The sequence below is a fragment of the Colletes gigas genome, unplaced genomic scaffold (assembly GCF_013123115.1).
Source record: "Colletes gigas isolate AHSC1104 unplaced genomic scaffold, ASM1312311v1 Colletes_gigas_Sc00011, whole genome shotgun sequence".
Classification (NCBI taxonomy): Eukaryota; Metazoa; Arthropoda; class Insecta; order Hymenoptera; family Colletidae; genus Colletes; species Colletes gigas.
This window is the reverse complement of record NW_025106640.1, coordinates 7,296,916-7,318,673: the sequence shown is the minus strand read 5'-3', so window position 1 is coordinate 7,318,673 and position 21,758 is coordinate 7,296,916. Positions and strand designations below refer to the sequence as shown.

The 21,758-nt window shown below is 48.2% G+C and overlaps 1 protein-coding gene across 2 annotated transcripts in view; it reads left to right on the top strand.

Annotated features, from left to right (window-relative positions):
- Window positions 1-21,758, top strand: part of LOC122398268 — a 104,081-nt gene that overhangs the window by 36,879 nt on the left and 45,444 nt on the right. The window contains exon 1 of one of the 2 annotated variants that reach the window (XM_043397981.1): window positions 17,692-17,727. The exons of the other annotated variant lie outside the window; for it this stretch is intronic. The gene's annotated coding sequence lies outside the window, so the exon portion shown is untranslated. Of the gene's footprint in view, window positions 1-17,691; window positions 17,728-21,758 lie in introns of those variants that run through there. 2 annotated transcript variants of the gene reach the window in all.

Here is a 21,758-nt window from a genome sequence, read left to right as displayed (position 1 = left end):
GGGACAGTTTATTTATCGCGGACGTCGAGTCGTATTTACGATATAGTTTCGTATTGTGTTTGCAAACGGGGGTTTTTTTTTTGCCCGCGGAATAATCGAACCCCTGTGGGAGCCAACGCACCGATTAACCAGTTTCGCGGAGGAAGAGGAAGCCGAGGGTATCGTCGGTCGATCGTCGTTCGCGGAGCCGATTTTCGAGCGGCGAAAAAAAGATAATCGATTCCGGCCGGAGCCACGCGATGCGAGCCGGGTTTCGCGTGAGCTGAAATCCTCGTTCCCGGTCGCGTCAGCGGTGAAAACGGAAAAAGGCAAAGGGACACGCAACGTTCGGTTAATGGCGGGGCCCAGCCGCATCGGCGATGAGCCTCGAAACAATACGAAGAAAGTACCCGGGACGCTCGGCGCGATCGTTGGTCTTCCGGGCAAGTTTTTGTACGCGGCTCGTTTCAGAATTTAAAACGACCCTCGGACAACTCGACCAACAGGGCGGAGGAAAAAAACGAGGGACAAGAGGCGAAAGATATCTCTCGATTGTCTTCCGCTCTTCCTCGTTCGACGGGAATTATCGTACCTCGAAATATCGGGATTCCGGGTCTCCGGGACCGAGTTCAACGCTTTCGAAAATCTAACAATGGTCCGTTGGTTCGTTCCAGCGTCAGCGACAAAGTGTATTGCCTGAAAATGTCCAGTTCATAAAAGATCGCGTCCGGAGTCAATGGGTATTCGGGAGTGTTGGGTGACTTTGAAGCTCGTCGGTGATAACTCTGCAAGAGGGCTCGAGTTTCGAGTTTCGGTTCGTGACTCGAGCCGACTCGAACCTATTTGAATCCCGTGGCCGGAGCCAGGCCCGAAAAGTCGTGAGAATGTACCATCCCGGTGAGAAAGAGCCGCGTCTCGGTTAGGCAAGAAACCCGACGGACTGGTTCTTCCGTTTGTTTTTTATCCTGGCCGGGTCTCTTTCACGAGAGGCGGTCTGTTTATTCGAATTTTAATAGGACCCCTTTTGTCCCTCCCCCTTTCTTGTTCCTGGTAGACACCTTACCCGTGGACCGGAGGACCCTCGACGTACCCCGAGGACCTCGCGCGTCTCTTAGAAATCTTCATCGTCGACCAAACCAATTTTCCCGCTCGTCGTAATTGAAATATCTTGAAACTTGGGGGATGTAAAAATTGCCATCTGTTGATAGGTACCATTATTTCGAAGATGGGAAGTACAGAGTCCCCTAGTTTAGAAGTTCAAGTAGATTCTCGTGTAAATTGAAGTGTATACTTTCGAGGACATGTTCCCTAGCGTTTTGTATAGCTTTGGACAACGAAGAGACGCGTTGTGCCAGTGGCGTAGGAGCATCGGCGTATCGACAGTCGGTACACGTCCCATTAAATATACTCGCGTACCGCTGTACATATACGATCGCGGATTGAACGTCGCATAAATACGAGGAAGCCGCGACGCTATATCCACCTGCGCGCAAGGAGGTCGAGTGAGCACAATGGGCTCGAGAGACGCTTCAAAAGCGGCCAAATAAAATCCCGGCGTTAATGCAGCTAAACAATCCCCGGAGACGAACGAAAGGAAACCAGCACGCGAGAAACGCCGACAAAGTGCGATTCTATCTGACGGGGGGGAAAAAAACCGATCGTCGAAAGAAAGTCGAATGGAAATTCGTTGCTGTTTCGTGCCGGGGAATAATTCGACGAGAAATCCGAGTCACGCTCCGCGTCCGGATTAATCGGCCCGTTCCGTTACCATTTAATCGAAACCAGTCATTGTTTTAACCCTCCGCGTTCGACCTACATTCGGCGACGTCGAACCCATTAACCCTTCCATCCTGAAATTATTCGAACGTCACGGGAATATTAATAATAGGGGCGCCTTTGACTGATAAATAGAGATCCGTGTTGTTCGATGAATCGTCCCTATCGTCGATCTTTTTCGAATTATTGCGCTGTTGGCCTCTCACGATCCGTTCCAAAGAATCTTTTATAAGTCTTGTATTTTTGATCGAGTTCGGTGGCATTTGTTTTGCACCGATTAGCTACGATGTAACAGCTATCGAACTAAAAAACAGAGCTATTAAAAGTTGCGAAGAATTTTCAGTTCAGAGTGTAATTATTGGACTCTTGATCGACCGGAGAGTGAACGTGCACGCATACCTGCGTTGTACGAACAAACTGTTAAACGTGTCGTTAAGAAAAGACGAAGAACAATGAGATATTATATAAGTTTTAAGAATTCCGAAGAATTTCGAAACGATGAGAGTTTGACAACGTTTGCTTTGGAACTTTAGCTTGTTCACGATGTTTTCTACGCGACGGTTAAATGGAAGTTTTCCAGGAGAATTTCCTGCTTCCGCTAACGAGGTAGTTTCGATGGAGCGGGAAGGACTAAACTCTGTACGAAAATATGTCTGTCGGGATCCTGTCGAGCTGTTCCCAGAGGTTCTTTGGCGGATCGGATGTCAAGGAAGCGAGCTGGTTCCGGTTCAGACACGCGGAGAAGCGGATATCCGAGGCGGGGGGTGGGTTTCCCGTTCGGGTCGTTTCGATCCTGGGGCAGGAAGAGATATACGGCCACCGTGGAACGATGAGAAACGAGTGGCGAACGAACGTTATTGCGCTTCGAGAGGCCACGGGGAAGAAAAGTGAATTGTATTTTCTGTCCGGACTCTTATAAAGTAGCGGCCATCTTGATAGGCGAGCAAAGAATAAATCTCTGGGGCCACCGGCGATATAAAGCACCGAAACGTAACGCAGAGCGATCAATCGTGGTCCCCGTTGGTGGCTCTAATTGCAAAAACGAAAATTAAATTAGAAAATTGGCCTGAATGTGCCTGAAACACAGACTGGAAACCGGACATTTTGCAATCTCTAAAAGAAGGTTATTTTTGTACTGTTACACTTTTTCTATTCGTAATCGATTCGTTTCTTAGACCGTCTAAATATATACACGCGAGTCAAGTAGGTTACGTTGACCAACTTTTAATATATTTATAATCGCATGCATGGAGGTTACTGATCATCTTCTAAGTATCATCGATTTCACTCGATGCAACGGTTCATCCGTATGCGTGACCCGAATCGCCCGATAACGAGATATAATATTGAAATATTAATGCACCGACCGTTACTCTTCGCTATGCAAACTCCGCAAATATAGAAATAATATTCGGAGTACCTGAAAAATATTCGAATATTAAATTATTCGAATAGCCCCAGAAATCATAAGCCCGTCGTTCTCGCATTCTTTCTTCTCGTCCTTTATTAAATTTCTACGGCCATTTTGTCACGTTCCTGTCTGTCGAACTATTAATTTTAATATTTTCGCTAGAACGTGTACCCCGAGCTTGAAAATAAAGAATTCTCAGGTTGAACTCGTACTTGGTCAAAGGTCGTGCTCGTTCTCGAGAGACCAGTGTCGAGGGTTAGACTTTCTCTTCGTAAAACTGGTCCAGTTTGTTTACTGCCTCTAAACTTTGGAGTCCTTCCTTCAAAACGATCTCGAGCGATGGTTCCAGGCGGTTTGTTGATTATGCAACATCGGTGGAACCTGATGCAACAGGCTCGTCGACCACACGGTTCGTGGGTCGTGTCGCGAGACCGTGACGCGGAGGAACGAAATAAAATCACTACCTGCGGGGTCTGTCTTCTGGTGGATGGTATCTAATAAAGCTGTTCCGTAATCGTTGAATTTATCCTGTATTTGTTCGATGCACGGTCAATTTCGTTGGACGTTCGAGGCCGGTTCGACGGAGAAAATCGGCCCATAAATCGGAGTTCCTCTTTTCCGTTGCGTGTGGGCTGACGATATGACACGATCGGGAAGGGAGGCAAAGAGCAAAGAGGAGGGAGAGAGTGGAACAGAAGTCGAGGGAGGCAATTTGTGCCAGCAACATGCTCGGAGTTATTACAGAGTTATTACCTTGTTCCGACCAATACGAGCGCACTCGAATTTCTACCGCATCCTTCCGAAAAAGGGAAGCAAGGAGAAAGTGTCAGTGGGTTAAGGTCGCCGATCCACATCCGCGTAGGCGTCCTCTCGATTTCCATGAATATTTACGAAGCCGACTTTCAGTCCGGGTCGGTGAAAAAAAGCACCATCGACGCGGGGAATTCGAAATATTAGCCGTATAAGGAAAGCCAATTATTCGACGACGTGATATAACGGAATTTGGGTAGCGAGATCCGTGTCTAGCGAACCTATAACCGACCACGTAACAGTACACAACACGGAGGGGGGGTCGATTATGTCGTAATCCAGCCCTGTTTCCGGAAATAAAACGCATTTGCATATCGTGGATCTCGACGATGGAATAATTCGGCGGCGCGAAAGAGCCTCGGCAGGGATTAACAATTTTTTAACTTCGCTTTTATTGTTTTTTAACGAACGTTTCAGACCGTAGATTATGGCTTTCAGGTTGTGTTAATAGAAATGATTATTCTTTCTGTGAATAAAATACTCGCGCCGTGGCAGGTTCCCCTTGTAAGGCAGACTTCCGGTCAGCTAATCCGTTGCTACTGTGCCATCATTAGCTTATTGCTTTAACAGCCAGTCCACTAATTCTAGTATTTAGCTGGCTAACGAACCGCGTTCTTGTATGGCCGAGGTCGCGAAACAGCATGAAATCTATTATTAAAAAGTCATTCCTCGGTCGCTGCGAGTCATTACGCTCCTACTTAATACTGTTTTTTCATTATCACCGCTGCAATCGTCATTTTCAAAAGCTATTTGAATAACACGAGCTTCAAAAGCTTCAACGAAGGGAATGAATTTCTCTGATAGTTAATTTGTCAAAAATAAAAATTATCGAGCAATGAAAATGGCGGGGAATCGGGTTTCGCGGCGCCATTTGTTTTCTCTGGCGCGTCTTTCGATTCAGCGACAGCGGCCGCTTCCAGGCCGGAAGTTGGATCCTGGAAACCAGGACAACGGTGTCTCCTCGTATCTCGGTGCCTTATTGTCTTTGGTCACGTGAAACTGCGAACGGCAGGCCGGTCGGGTAATTTCAATTACGCCGACCTATTTAATTACCGACATAGGAATCGTGGGACGACGACTCTCCGTTCGGGGAACGATATTACACACCCACGACTTTTCCTGCGGCGTAGGCAACCAACCACACACACCGTTCACGCTTTTCACCTTTTCCAACGTTTCTACGAACGAACGATTTGTTCACCGCCGCGCGTAACGGATTCGTTGGCGCAACAGTTGTTTCCCAGAAATTCGCATTCTACCTCGAATAATAATTACCATTGTGACGAAATCGCGATTACTCGCGCACCGGATAAGCGTAGGATGAGAACGACCTCCGTTAATTAACCCGCTGTTTAGGTCAAATTGAACATTTCTTCGGAGTATTAGAACTGTTACCAATACCAAAATGGAGGCCACTGTTCCTCCGCTCTTTCTTGGATCGTCAGTGTCTAGAAAAGTTTAGCACTTGGAAAGTGAGAACCAAATAAAAAAAAAGCTCGATAGCCTCTATCGATTGTCGCTTGGATTAAAATGGGAGGTTGTGGCGAAGCATTGTGCGTTCGTGAAATAAGGACAGTTCGAGTCGAAGGACACCGCCGCGGCGGCTAGAAACTCCGTAGTTTCGAGATGTAATTCAGCGTGATTCGATATCGACAGTAGTTCGAGTTTCATTTCACCGCAGACCCCCGTGTATCGCGTCGTTTCCCAGCGGTCCGCCTCGCGGAGCTCTGCACGCCACGTTGATTAATATTGTCATCGGGCACGTTCGAGCGAAACGAAACAACCCCGCGACTCTGTTATCGACAGCCCGGAATGTTCGTTACCGAGCTGGATATTATCGGATATTAACGATGGTTACGACGCGTGCGGAAAGAAAACCAAAACGAAGCGAATTGCGAGGCGGGACATGCAACCCGACGCGTTTCTCCGCTCGTCGCTCGTCGGCCGGAACGCGAGATAAAATTATTAGCTTCCTGCTCCGTTATCGTTTCATTAAGCCGCTCGGGCACTCGCGAGCCTGGAAAACGTTTACGGAACGAGTAATTGAATCCGTCCGTCGACGGGCCACCGGTGAAATTCGCGCAATTAGGTGGCAGGGAAACGGTCCAACGTCGTTAGACTTTAAACTACGAACGAAACAGAGAACCAAAGGACCTCCGCTGACGTTACGAATTTTCGTTAAATATTTTACGTCTCGTCACCGAACGTAAACACCGATAAAGTACAGTCAAAGAATGATTTATTTTAAATCCATGGTAGCTCGTTTGAATGCAAAATCGTGCTCAGGGAAAAGTCTGACGTCCTCGAAATCGAGTTGCGTTTGAAGGCGACGCAAAGTCTATTAGGCTCCTCTCGTAAAGCCGAAGCGTCTTCCTCCCCCATCCTCTCGGACGAATAATGAAAACCTTTGACGTTTACGGTCCCGGGGGCCTCGAGTGCGCTGCTCCGTGTTTCGCAGCTATTATCGGGGAAAGTTGCGACTGCCACCTGTTACGAACGTCCTGGGAGCAAATATTGTTTCGTCGACGGTGGCCCGATCGGGTATCGATCCGCGGGCATAATTGCCCGCGTTTAAAACGGTTCGCTGGAACTTTGTACAACGCGCGGTGGTTTCGAACGCGGCCAGTCGAAACGAGGGGGTCGGGAATTTATCAACAGGTTACAAGCTACCAATTCTCCCCGGGCCGTTCGATACAGGGACACGGAACTACCACCGACCAGCGTGCATTTAATAGCAGTCTACCAAACTGGAAGCTGGGAATGATCGTGTTTGATCGAGTTTGAAAGTGAAAATAATCGCGTTCGAGTGTTCGTCCGCGATTAAAAGTAACACTAGTCGCGTTTACCCGTTATAAGCGAAAATAATCGCGTTTGAGTGATTATAAATGGCGATAATAGCGTTCAGCCTAGTTCTTGCCGCCGACTGTAAGTGAAAATAATCGCGTTTACCCGTGCTCGAACGCGATTATACGCGATTGTACGCGACATTACCGAGTCTGGCGAGGGAAACTTCGTCCCAGCGGCGCTCGAGCGTGCCCTGATTTCGGTTTCTCGATTAAACGGTACGCTCGCGGTGTGTTCGGTTGGATCTCTCGAAAACCGGAGAACTGAAAATATAACGCGCCGCGTAAAAACTGTATCTCCCGGAAAGCTTTCTTTTTAAGGAAGGATGGGATAACTGGAGCGTTGCGCGGGCACGACGATGTTTTAATTGCGCGAAACGCCAAACCACCGAGCAGGAAACTGGCACGCAAACATTTTTGTTTAACTCGCGCGCGGTTTGTTCGTCGTGGAAAATATCGGAGATTTCGTTGGCCATTATTAAATCAAGCGATCTATATATAGCTATAGATAGGGGTGGAGAATTACATTGCCCTTCCAGGGTTAATTACCAATCGAAAGAACGGGAAACGTTGTATCGGCGATTTTCGGGAAACGTTCGTCCCGGAATTCGAGTTTTAATTGGTTCGTTACCGGGAGGCGACCGTGGAAAAAGAAAAGGTAAAACGCTAACGGGGAGGAAATAAGAAACGATGAATGAAAACGAGGCGGCCGTGAATGGAGGACGGAGCGAATGAGTTCTTCCCGGCGCGGAATCACCGAGCGCCTCCATCTCGCGAGACGCGCGTAAATCGCGTCGTTATGGATCCACGCGCGCGATCCACGATTATCCGCGATGTCGCGGGGCTAACGAGAAACCGATCCCCCCCCCCCATCGATTAATCTCGTCAATACAGGATATAATGGACGACGGACGATCGATTAGTATCGTTGATTAATACGTCGTTGATAACGGACGGTCGATTAGCCGTTGATTAAGCGCTCGGCTAATCCGTGGCTCGTGTACTTGGAACGCCTCGTGAATCGAGGATCCTCCGTTGTCGAATACGTCCGATACCGCGTGGCAAATTACTATGATCCTAGATTATACGCGATCCGATCTTGTTTGCATACACCAGCAACGGTGAGATAAGATGCGTTTTGAACAGAGATATGAGGTCTCGGGACTCTTTAATGCGATTACGCTTTACAATGGGTGTTTGGGACCATTGTACTGGGCTATCAGATTTGGCCTCTTGGCTATGATCATCGATGACCATTGTTGACCATCCCCAATGCCTCATTAAAACCATCGCCAAGTCACAACTTTTTAACGCGTTGTTCCACTTCGAAAGGCTGTATTTTATGTTATAATCGATGGCCAGGGGACTTTGAAACGTCAAAGTTTCCGCTCCTCGTTTCAGTTTTGATCGTTCGGAGGCAAAATGGAGGTTCGTCCCTCGTACTGCGAGGAACGCGCGGTCGCCAAGTTAGAGCGGCTGGTTCGGTGTCGTAAAATTGACGTGTGCCTGGCAAAGTGGGTCGTAAACTTGGGAGCAATTCCACGGGCAGACGGCGAAGTCGGAGGGTTCGACGGTCACTCCAGCCTCTATTAATTTGCATGCGATGGCTATCGACGGTTTTAACGCGGCGCACGGGAAAGCGCGATCGACAGATAACGAAGGGGATCGAGCTTTATGGACGCCTTTAAGGTCCCTTTGTCGGGTTCCCGGATCTCCTTCCTTGAAAATCGAGCGCCGTTGCATAATTTAACGACGACCCCGGGAAGTCGTCTTCCAAAAATTACGAGCAGTTCCTCGTCGTTCGCCGTTACTCGAGAAACGTGCGCCATATTTTTCGTCTCTCGGTATTCCCGTAATTTGTTTCATTCAATTTGTATTCATACCCAGCATTTCGAGAGAAACATTTTTACCAGCACCGTTCGGAGATTCGTGCCGTAAGTTTCTGTCGCGTTGCAATTTTTATTCGATGTTAGCTTACGCGCGATATGGTCGAACGTGGTTGCTCGTTAGAAGGATAAATAGTCAACGAATTTCAGCGTCCCAGTGTGATTTAAACGGCTCGCCGCGAAAGCCATCCGAGTCGTAAAAATGAAATTTTGTTCGCGTTCGAGAACACCGCATACCGGGAATTTTTTTCCTCCCGCAGAATGTGTACCTCTGAAAAGCTTAAACGATCCATTTTGTTGCGTACTGCCGACGGCGGTGTCCTTTGAATCTTTTTCCCGTACACGGTGTTCCTACGTTCGAATTACGGCGACGCACGTTTCTAACGCCGGTTTTCATGCCTGTTTCAGGAGCAATTTACCTCGCTGTTAGGCACGAATTCGACGCAGCACGGAAAATTGCTCTTCTTCGCGTTCGGTTAATGCTGATGGCCGGCCACTACCTTTTTCCGTCCGCCATTTTCAACACTTTTTAGCCGACTGTAAACTACTTTCCGACTTCCCTTGATAGCCGAGGCCATCTCGTACGCGGAGAACTTGCCCGAAATATCCTCCCCGATCCGATCGGAGCGCTCGAGTCGAGGGAAGTTTCCCATTAAAAGCAAACGTGCTTTCGATAAAACTCCCGTAAGAGCTCCCATAAGGAAGATCCCGAGCAGATCTTTCGTTACGAAAGGATGAAAACGCTGGAAGATCGAGTATCGAATTCCAGTCGGACGTTTATTAATTACCCGCGAACCTGTATACGGTTTAATTACCGTTGGCCCATATTTTACACGCTTGACAGTCCATTAAAATCGAGGATCCTCGCGTTTCGGATCGAAACAGCTTCATTTGCCATCACTTTCGATCCCGTGGTTGCTGCTCAACGCGCGTCAATATTTTTCTCCCGATCGGAGGAGCCATCGGCATCCCTTCGGCGATCGTAATCGCTTTACACTGGTTTTCGATCGAGCTTCGTTCTAAATTATTTACGCCATTATCAGGGCAACCGACGAGGTCGAGCCGATCTAAGGTTTCTCGACACTAGGTCGACCCTCTAGGTCGCTCGTTACGGTAAATCCTGGCACGACGAGAACACCAGGACGCGAGGGAGCCGTCGACGTCGTCGTGGAATAAAAAGGGAACGGGGAATAGGTGAGGGGAAGGGTCGACACGAGGTCGTAAATGCAAAACGTAGAGACACGACCGATAATGCGAGCGCATAATGGCCGCCCTTGGCTCTTCCTAGTTAGATAAGGGCCTAAGTGACCGCGACCAGCACGACTTATCGTGAATTATTATATGTGCCTTGACCCAACTGCATTTTTAGGCTCCCGAGCCATTTCCCTTTCTGGCCACCGGATGACCTCTACACTAGGATCCTCCAGCATCGTTTCACCCTCCCGTTGAATCATTTATGCCGAACAACCTTTTGTTTAAGAATTCCAAAAAAATATACGAAATTCTTCTCTTTAATTTTATGGTCCAAGGGATGATTATAATAATGTAGAAATATGTTGCACCTTTTCTAGTCCCCTCTATTGGAAAAAATCAATACGCTCTCTTGAAACTGTTTATTTATAACAACGTTGCAATCTATTCCACGTGAAGTTAGCGTAATTTAAACACTTTGGAGAACGTTTCCTGTTAGTTTTACCGCAGATATAGCATCGATCCGAATTTTTATGGACGTCTCCCGCCACCCAGCCCGTGGCAATTCGTCAGACGTTGGAAATCGTCGGGGCTAGAATGTTGCAAGGGCGTGTACGATAATTTTACGATAACTGCGCAATTATTCACAGCGTGCGAGCTTTTGCGCCGAACCCGGGCGTCCTCGATGCCGTTAATAACGAAAATATTACTTCACCCGTGGCGATCGATCGAGGATCAACCTCTATGGTCGATAATGACGGTACTTAGTAGCCATCCGTGAGACGAAACTGCGTAATTCCGATCGTCCGCCGCGGTAGTAAACGCGGAACGTTCCTCTCGTGCGTATCCACGCCGAATTACAAGGGTTCGATTCACTTTTAATTAAAATACCCAGGGCTGTCTCCCAAAATTCCAACTCTTGCTGCTTTTTAAAAAAAAAAAGAGTACCAAGAGAGGCACAGTCATTCCTACCACTTATTTTCGAAATATCGAATAATTTAAATAATAAGATCCACGGGGGTCAAGAAGTCGATCGAGGAACGCGGGGGGGAAAAAAGTTGGGAAACAGCGCATTAAGCTAAAATTACCCTGGCCCTGCTCGAGGGCTGGTGGTACGTGCAGGGCCCGAGACACGCGATTTTCACCCGAAGGGCCCGCGGAGCATCTCGCGCGTGAGAATGTATCCGCGGGGCTGAATCGACCGAGACGATCGCCGTGCGTCCCGGTCTCTTGCATAATGTACCGGTCCACGGTCGAGCAAAAAAAATACGCAAACGAGCGCCGGCTGTCCGCGCGAAGACGCGTCTCGTCCTGACGTAATAATAAACGACGCTCCACTGCGCCGACCGCATTCACGGGACGCGGAGCGTTGAATCCTTGATCGTCCGGACTCGTCCCACATCTCTTCCTCCGCGTACCAGCCTCCATTTTTAATCCCTCGGGGATCCTCCGCGTTGTGCGTTACCCTTTCTTTACCGTTCCGTGTTTCAAAAATACAGACTCGTCCGCAGTTTCTGTGGTAGCAATTTTAGTATAATTTATAGGGTCGAGGATCCTCTGAATTTTTACGCGTTGCACGGTCACCCTTTCTTTGCTGTTCCGTGTCTCGACGGGGGATGGTGTTCGGTAGTTGCCAGACGCTTGCTTTGGCTCTTCCGTTCAGGTATCTGCTGCGAGCGACGCAAGGATGGCGGATTCGCCGCGTCCGGTTGAAATTTATGCGCGTCGGTGTCGCGCATTTTTCTGCCACCCCGGGGCCCTCCCACTCGCCCTTTATATCAAAGCGTGCGAATCGCCTCGTGTGGGTGTGCAGCGTTTTCCCCCTTGGACGCTGAAAGTCCCCTCCGTGCCGAGGAGCAAGGAGTTCCAGCGGATCAACAAAGACCAGAGAGTAATGTTCCGTGCGAGCGCAGACGGCTTTACGTTTGTCGCCGCGACGATCTTCACCCTTTCGTCCGCGTTTAATGCGCTGAACCGCCGCCGAAGAATGGGTCTTCTTTGAGGTGTACCCACAGGACTCGTCCTTTGTCGCGGATACGGAAACCGTCTGCTCTTTGCGACTCGCGATCAAAGGGAAATTACATTTCCACTCTTTCATCGTTCTCTCTGTGGTCGGACTGGACGCGTTATCGTCGATTCGATGTGAAAGAAAACGGTGGTATCCCTCGTGTAATACGATTCATCGACTGTTAACGCTTTGAAAAGCAACTTCTGTAACCTACGTGGCCCGGAAAATGGAGTTAGGTCTGGGTTAGGTGGTCTCTGATCGTTTTACTTCGCAACGTAACCACGGTTGATCTTCCGGTGTGTTCCGGAAATTACGGAGCCCCGAGGTGTCTGGAGATTTCGCACAACTTCATTCGCGGCTTCTCGGCCGTCGTACGGTCCAGCAAGCGCGCGAACGCACGCGTGCACCGTGCCCCGCCGCTCTTCGTGTAGGAGTAGAAAGTTGCTATTGTGCCGGGATCTGGTTTTATATAAATAGCTGCACTCTCGGGGCTCGATCCGTGGCTTGAATTTCCGCCGAATAATGAAGCAATAACACGCTCCGGGCCGTAGTATCGAGCTCGGTTTTTCGACCACGCGATTCGGGGTAGACGCGGCCATCTTTGTCGCTCCTCCGTCGATTCCTCCAAGTTCTCTCGGTTCGAACTTTCTTCGTCGTGTTAATCGATAATTCAAAACGTCAACTTTGTTTCAAAGACAAATTTTCTTAAATATTTGGAAATCGAGTCTAGGAATGAGTAAAGGAGGCTGCGCGGAGCCAAAATGGCGTCGATTCCTCGAGCTCCCGTGACCCAGAGTGCCAGTTCGTCCAGAAACGGAACGGCTGTTTAAGATTCAGACGCGTTCGAGGTTTATCGTGGTTGCGTTCGAGACTTTACGCGTTTACCGCAGGCTATGGCAGAAGTAACGGCTTGTCAACCGATGACCCGTGCTCTCGTTGAGCGCTGAGAGTCCTCGAAACGTGCAAAGCATTTCCGTGGAACGGTACACAGGGCAATATCGGCCAGTCGAGTGTTTTCCAAACAAGAAACGCGCCGCCCGAAATGGAGGCCGCGAGTTTCAGAAGTTCGCGAAAGACACATTGTGCTTGAAACCAGACGTCAGCCATGAAGAGTAGCCTATTCGGTCCATTCTTCCTTTGATTTTGAGGAGACTAGAATTAGTAAATTAGGAGCGTCATTTCAATGTCTTCCATTCGAGGAGGAAGAGTTTGGTTTTTCCTCGGAACGGCGGACTCGAGAGTTGAATTTGTTGCTATAAATAACGCAGAAATCGGCGAGGGGAAGGGTCGAGTACCGGTCTCGGGATATCTAGTCGTGGTTTCAGCTCACGACGCGGCGCAAAACCGCTGCTCGATCGTCCAAGTAATCTGTTGGAAGCGTGTCGTACGCTCGATTTCCCTTTCAGATCGGCGATCGTATATCTCTGGGGCCCCGAAGCGTGATTAGAATCGTAAAATCGACGTGTATCGCGACGGCCGACCGCCACGGAGCGGCTACCCCAGTTTATAGACGATCGCTGCCCGATGGTCGATGGTTTCGCGCCGTACCCCTACCTTATCGCTTCTACACGCGTGTCGCGCGTTACCGGTTCTCCGTTTCCACCGCACAACACGGCCCCGTTATTTCGTCATGGATTCAGATACACGATAAAACACGCCGTTTCTTAACACCTTAACGTTCCAATGCCGATCGAACCTTCGTTTCGTGCAACTGAAATTTTATTCAGAATGCTTACTCTCCTCCGAAGTTTCCAAATTTCTTGATCGCTAAATGTTTCAGACCGAGGAAGATGTTCTCTTAGATTTGCGTCGCGACAAGACGGATCGCCGCGAGAAATTCTCCGTTTTATTTCCGGTCTATTTCCTCGTGTCCAAAACGAATTTCTCACGTTTCACCGGTTTCCCGCTCCGGGGCAGATGGCACGATAGCGAGAAAAATGGAAAATCCCTCCGGAAAAGTGCTCGACGAGAGAACGAAATCGAGAAACAAACCAGACGGTTTGCTTAATGGCGTTTTGGCCTACGGTGATATTTCCATCGTTTAATTCGCTATAACTGATACGTAAAATACTCGCGGCTCGTACGTTTTTACTCGATCTTTCTTTGGATACGTAGATCTCCGTTTGTGTAATAAAAATTGATATTTTGGGTCGAGAGACGGGTGGTCCGTTCGGGTGGGCGTCTTTCCTTCCATGTTGCTTAGTTTTAATTACTTCCCGGATGATCCCAGCGGCAGTTTCCATGGAAAGTCGGCCAGCGAGCGATCGCGATTGTCGGAGTTGGTCGTCGGGACAAAAGCGGCCAAGGCGGCGCGCGTCGTTAATTGCGGTTTCGTTTCGAATCGCGAATAAAGGGCGGCCGGGGGGGAAGGCGGGGGGAATTAATTTCCTTAACGAGCGGGTCGGGTCTCGCGATTAAACGCGCCGGGGAACGCGACGTTGGCCGGACGATATTTCTGCCCCGGAATAAATTACGGTTGTCGCGGCGGGGATTAGATCGAGCGCGAAGAAAAAGCGGGGCAAAAAGGAGGATAGAGGAAACGACCGATAAAAATGGCCAAGTTCTTCGCGTCTAAGGAATCCCGCTTGGCAAGGTCGGGAAACGGCCTAGCCGCCGGCTATGGCACTCTTTCGCCTTCGTATTGGTGCGCGAACGTGCGTTTATTTCCGCGTGCACTCGCGCGAGAAGGATGATCGTCGCCTCGCTCTACTTCGATCGACGATCGATCCGACCATTCCGACCTGCACCGTTTTCCGTTCGATTCGCGATCATTTTCACCAACCGACGGTCTTGCGTTCGCTTTACAGCAACGATTCGAGCAACGTTACTTTTCTTTTACTCTGCCGCGGGTCGTCGTGCTAATTTTTCCCGGGAAATTAAGCGAGACCACCGGAGTCGCGGCTGCCAAGAAGTACACGAGTCAACCAGTGGCTTGTACATCTCCTAGAAAGCCTGGCCTAGAGAACTTTGCGACCTGCGCGCGACAGAGATGATAAATCCGACGCTGAGCAACGTTCGCGTAGAAAATGTAGATCCGGCTGTCTACGGGTCTCGAATAGAATTTTACGAACAAGAGAAGCAAAGACCGAGGACGCGTTGACCGGTTTAAAAAGACAGCCACTTTGTCCCCTTGTAATAACAGACAATGGCGAGGAATAAGAACGTCGTTGGATCGAGATAAACGCAGCCGCGTTTCCAGATCGACTTCGTTATCCGGTTACACGTGCATTCCAATAATCTTACATAATCCCGGGGAAGTAGCCGAGTCGCATTCTGCGACTGGGTGGTAACGATCGGACGAAGGAATTACTCGAACGGAAATACGGCCAGTGTGGCGGGCAATATCAAGAACGGTTCCTCCATTGAACTTTGATTCGATTTTTGTAAAGCTTCTCGCGTTAAATTGTCCACGATTTGTCGCAGAACTTCTGCAAACTCTGTACTTGATTCTAAGTTCAAAGCATTTGAATACTCTCGATAGAGTGTGTTGATAATTAGCAACCGTGAAATCGCCCCGTGGCGCACACCTGCGTTTCGTTTGTGTTGCTATTCCCGATGGAACTTCCGGCTCGTTTTATCGCCCCGACGCCGCAAACGCGCGGAGTTTCCGACATTCCCGAAGTTCCTCGACGATCCCGGAACAACGGACGCCATTACGGAGCTCTCTCGCGACTTCGAACTATTTATTAACGTCGCTCGTAACGTTTTCGATGCTGATACGACGTGGACGATTCGGAATTAACGCGAGCGTAATGGATATTCGGTGCTGGGAGTCGAAACATATCCCGCGGGGGGGGGAGGCGGTTAGTTGGTTATGTTTGTAAATTATACATTCGTGGGCGTTCGTGCCGCGTTCATCGATGCACGAGCGCCCACAGACATCGAAACATCGTTGCATCGAGTGCTGCAAACGCGTCGGGACATTATTGGAACCGCCACGAAGTCTTGCTCGATCTGTATATTATAATTTCCGATGGGGATGGTTTAAAAATTATACTAGAGAAAATATTATTATTATTCATTTATTAACGTGTAATAAGCAAGGAACTACAAATATGGATCTACATAGTCAAACATTATTGCTTATGTAACAATATTATCAGAGTATGTCTCTTACGCCACGATAGCAATAAAAAAAATTAAAGTACGCTCGAACCAAATAGTGATTAGATCTAAACCAAGCGTTTGGAGCATTGCGAAATTTTCCACGATGGCTGGAAACAACGGCGTTTCCCGGAAACCCGATAAAATCGGAAGAAAGCGCCGGATAATTGGCAAGGTAACGAAGGAAATTAAGGCGGTGTACGGTCTCCGAGTTTTGCTCCGATATTTTCAGCCATCGAGGAGGAAACGCGAGCCCCTTGATCGCGTTTCGCGACGTCGATGCATCTGAAACACGCCCTCGTTTCGTCGTTGTTTCGAACCCGAGCATAGAATCGCGTGAAAACCGAGAGTTTTCTCGTCTTTCATCACGTGGGAGTTCGCGTCTCCGATGATTTCCATTTATTTCTGGCTTGTATTGTGAAAGATTTCACGCCGTGCGCTTTTATTGGCTCTCGTGGTGTCCGGTGTCCGGTGTCTGACGGTGTTTATCGGAAACTGTTGTCACGAACTCTTCGTCGTTCCGTTTGTTGGAACAAGGCGAGAGAAATCGCGAGAGATATTGCTTCGAGCTCGAGAACGGACATCGACGTCCTCGATTTTCTAACTCTCGAGCTATTTTAATCGACGAACAACGATACTTTTGGTACTTTTAAACTCAAATCCATTTCCAAGGTCTTCTTTCCTAGCGGCAGGAGAATGGAAGTCTTCGGAACTTCGGCATACGGTCGAAATCCCTAAAAGGGAATTGCTAACGAGGAATCGAATGCTCGCGAAACTTACGAAATCTCGTTTCAAGCGCGCTGTCAGTCGTCGATCGGAAACGAAGATTTCCGTGGAAACTTGGAGGCTCGATCCTCGAGAAGTTCTCAGGGCTAATTGCCTCGATCTTCCCTGGAAACGTCTTCCCTCGACGTGCTCCTTCTATCATAAATCTTCATTGGAGAGGTGTCGTTAGCCTCTGAAACGAAACGCGATGATTAATCGCGACGCTCGTCGTTCGTTACGTCCCGCAGACACACATGCATGAAACAGTTTCCAAATTTGCAAACAGGAAAAGAGCTCGATTATAAAAGACACGAATGACTTCCGTATCAAACCCCGTTTTCCATGAAAAATCAACCCATATATGGCTGACGTGGCGAATGTGTTAATCGTCGCGGCGATCGGCGATGTCGCGTGACATAAAGTCTCCAGAAACGAGCGGGTCTCGTGTTCGCGAATCCGGCGAACAACTTTATTGTTCCGATTCGTTCCTCCTTCAGGAGCAGGATTTCCCCATAGGGAACCGAGACGCGACACGGTCGCGTGATTAAGAAAAGAGCAGAGCGTTGTTTATGGCGCGGCGTGCAAACGACTGTTCGGACCCGTGTAACGCGCGACTAGCACGAGCTAGATGAGATCTGGAAGCGTGTCAGGGTCGTTCCACGGCCTCCTGCTTCGCGAATCTTGATATTCCCTGAGAAACTCGTCGGCCATTTTTTATTCCGACGTTTATTCGCGCGACGACGTCCCTCGAGATCGAGATCGGGATCGATGCTGCGCCACCTGGTACCGATACCAACGTAAAGGCTTGTAAAGTTGCAAGATAAAAAAGTGTTTTGGTAATAACGCGACCGATGCTCGATCCTCCATTTGTTATACTCCCGGTGATGACAATGTCCCTTTTCTTTTTGGTTACAGGTGAGTCGAGGTGAATCATGGAGGGCCGCGTCGGCAGGTGTAAGTAATTCAGAGTCACTTTTGATCATTTCGTCGTCGACTCGAACTCGCGCGTTACCGATCTGATTAATGGGGGGGTCTTTGTCCACGCTGTACGCGAGTTTGCTTCCTCCCCGACAAAGGAACATTCGCCGATAGCGACGAAACTTTTCCAATTGTAGCATGTACAGAGCGAAGTGTCGTGAATGGCCCTCGAATTAACTTTTAACAGCCATTTCGGTGGTGGAATAGGTGTATGGTACGGCGAAACACAGTTCCTTTGTTCAACGAACCTTGGGGGCTCTCGATTTAGCCAATCGCGGAGGTTCGAAAGACCTACATAAATTTCTGTACTCCGTAACAGTTCCGTGGAACCAGTTTCGATCATAATGTGAAACAGTTATTTTCGTTTCGATGCCTGGTATCGGATAACGGTTCGAACGCTAGAATGGTCGAACCGCGTGGGTTAAAGAGAACCTAGAAACAGTTTAATTTCGCTGAATGGTCGGAGTAGGCGCGTGGTAAACAGTCGATTGATCGCGCCTACGCCCGTGCATCGAGGCTCGGGTTTTTTTCCGTTGCACAACTTAGCGCGCATAACGGGCAGGAAACTACGGGGAGCGTGCACGCCCGGAAACGTTGATGCGCTGAATGCCTCCCTTCCGGTAGCGCACCGTGTCGTCGTCATCGCGGTCGAAACGAACCGACGGCCGACACCGACCACCACGACGCCGGGCGTCGCCGGTACCATCGCCGGAGTTCACCCTCCTCGCCGCTAGATGGCGATAGTCGTCGGTGAACCGAAACTTTTAACCCCTTTACCTTGCTCCGATTCGCCATATTTGGTACCCGTGGAGTCACATTGGCTTTTGCTCTAACTTCAATTTTTTTTTCGATATTTGAAATAATAATTCTATATGTGCATTGACCAATATCATATATAAAACTGAGAAAAGATTCCTACCATATGCAAATACAATTCTGACAAGACGATCGATGAAAAGTTGAAACTCTCGATGTCTAGTAATTTTCGTGAAAAACTTTGAGAAACCCTTTTAGCTACCTTTTTTTTTTGTTCGTTTTCCTCGACTAGACGATCAATTAAAATGTCTGTTTCGTCAAAAAGAAAGATGGCTGAGTGGATTAAAAACTAAAAACGCGGAAGACAATCGGCAAGAAAAACGGTTCTCCGGTCTGGTGCCTGAGGTTCGAAGTGCTTTGGAAATTAGGGCCAGCTTCATCGGCGTAATGCACTCCGCTTTGCTTGGCAAATTTCATTTAGCAAGTGGTGCGCACCGCGGACACAGTTCCGAACACCAGGGACAACCGTCTTGGTTAAACAATGTCGGAAATTCGCGAACTGCGCTGTTTGCTCCGTGGCGCGTAACCTTGCGGATTACAGTTCGACACGAATTTCAAATTAATAATCAATCGAGTTACCAAGATAGTACGCTTTGAAATATTCAGTTCGCTTCATCGATTCGAGTCATCCAGAAAGTTCGCCATCGCGAAAGGGACAAAAAAGGGAACTGGTTCCAAAATGAACGCGCGTCTTCCACCGTGGAACTTAAAAATACATTTTCATGCACGTCGGGGGATAACGGTAACGATGAAGTTTCAGCGTTGGAAAAATGTACACGACCATAGGAGGGTTAATTACGATATTAGGATCGCGTGTTTGCACTTTTCCTCGTCGTTGTGCGAGCGGAGAAAACCCGCGAGCGTGGTCGCCCTTATTTTTCGCGGACAAACACGCGTCGTGGACGTGGCACGGCGCACAACGGAATATTAATTACGGGACGTGCTCCATTAATTGTTATGTCGGCGCATCCGTTTCCTGGGCCGTTCCCGATCCCCCTTTTTGTCGGCCATCGCAAATAAAGGCCGAATAATTTGTCGATATTCGCCGGAAAAACACCACCATTTTTTTTCTCCCTCCCATTCCTGTGAAAAATATCAAATATACCGTATTGTTTTAATTTTCGACGCGAACCAAAGCCCGCCCCGTCTCTCTGTTTATCCACCCCCGCTTCGAGCCGTATTTGTAATTCGACGTGATGGTAAATTCGTTGTTTCGCGTTCGTCGTATCGATATATTATCGATATCGAGGGCATTACGGGCTGTCCACAAACGCTGACGTTTCGTTCGATCGATCCTAATTCCCCTCCTCCCGCGTGTTGCAAGGGAATTTTCAATTTCGATAATTGTCCGTATCCGCTGCGCGTTTGTTCGTTGCCTTTCGATCACCAGACTCGCACGAGCCGCCGTGTGTGCAAGATTTTCAGATACATTTCAACGCAATTTTCCGGAATTTCTGTCAAAAGCGTGTACTTCAAAATATAAATAACGATCGTGGAATAAAATCAACGATACCAGCGAGAAAAATACCAGAACTCTGTGTTGAGCAATATCACTGCTTTCGTTCAGGTTCCTGCAGTCTGATGAAAACCTTCTCCCTTTCTTCTGGGGCGCGCAAATATTTTCACAAAGAATTTAATTCCGTCGGCGCTGAGAATTCGTCGCTTCTAATTTCTGTTCGTGACGGTGAATTAAATTTGTCGAGGTTCGCGATGGGCGCAGTTTTAAATTGCGCCACGTAACCGGCAATTTTCTTTTTCGACGAGATCCGCGAAACGGCCGCGCCGAGACGCGCGTTCCGCGGTTGTGCAAACCTGTCAGTCACTCGGGCTCGCTGATTCGTGTACACAGAGGAACGTTTGCTTATCCAATCTCGCGGAACACGCGGTATTTTCGATTCCATTAGTTGGAAACACAAAATTAGCCTCTCCGGATCCACCGACCGCCGAATTTTAACGACGTTCGATAAATAACGCTAAATTGACTCTCCGAAGGAGAAATCTATCTATGCAGAGGAATTCTACGCGAAAAAATTAGTTCAAAATATGGTGTAAAATTTGTTCGAACGATGCTTAGTTTTCGAGATAATTGGATTTGAATTTTTGGGGGGCACGCGATTCTGTCTGACCATTATTCGCTCTATCTACTTTCATCGATGATACAAAATTACTCTGAAATGCCTCCCCTAATTTTACTGATTATAAATTGTGAAGAAAGTATCACGTAAATATAGATTTACGAATATTTCGTCGTCAAGTTGCTGTAAGCTTACAAAACGTTCCAAACAGCACCTCCAGGCAAGGATACGAGGTTCCCAGCGTCGCCTAGTGAATTGTTATCGTTATAGTTATTGTTATCGTTATCGTTATCGTTGTCTGATACTTGCATGCGACTGTTTACGTTTCACCGTCGCGTTTAAGCAGATTAGAATCGTGCTAACGTGCTCGTGCGCATATACAATAACTGTAACAGCAAAGACGAAGTCGAGATACAATATTTATTCGTTCAAATTAACAGACGTATCCTGCACTATTTAAAAAAAGGAAGCAATTACCGAGATTTTTAAAACGGAACGAAAGTTTGCAATCCAAGCAGTTTTCCGCGAGTATTCCTCCGACTGTGATAAAGTTTGGCCCGAAGAAAGTCTTAGAGCCCCGGAGCAAGCGCCGAGTAAAATTAGTTCGAGGTTGCAATAACTGTTTATTTGATCGCGTAGATATTTATAAACGTCGGTGAAGTTACCGCGAGCTTCCAGCGTGTTTGCGTATCGCATCCATTACGGATAAGATCGTAATTATGCTCGGTCGTACTGGCGGTGCAGCTTAATTCGAAGCCAATCAGAGTTTATATCGAACCTTTTGTAATAAAATTCGAGCCCCGGAAATCGTTCGTATCGTACGAGGCACGGGAGGATTGTTCGAAGAGCATCGGTGTGCTCGAGGGGGTGCATAAAATCGACGGTAACGGAGCTTATGGATCCTAAACTTTTTATTGATTTATTAACGATGGAAAAAGGTGTGCCAAGTATTAAACGTTACACCGACTTCGCTTACATTTATCGACGCTGGCGAGAGAAACGTCGTTCGAGGTTGTTGACTCTGTATCAGGTTTCGAGCGTATGTAAATCGGGATTGGATCGTTTCAGCTTCGATTTCAGAGCGGAGTCTAATCAACAATTTTCAATCGACGGCGT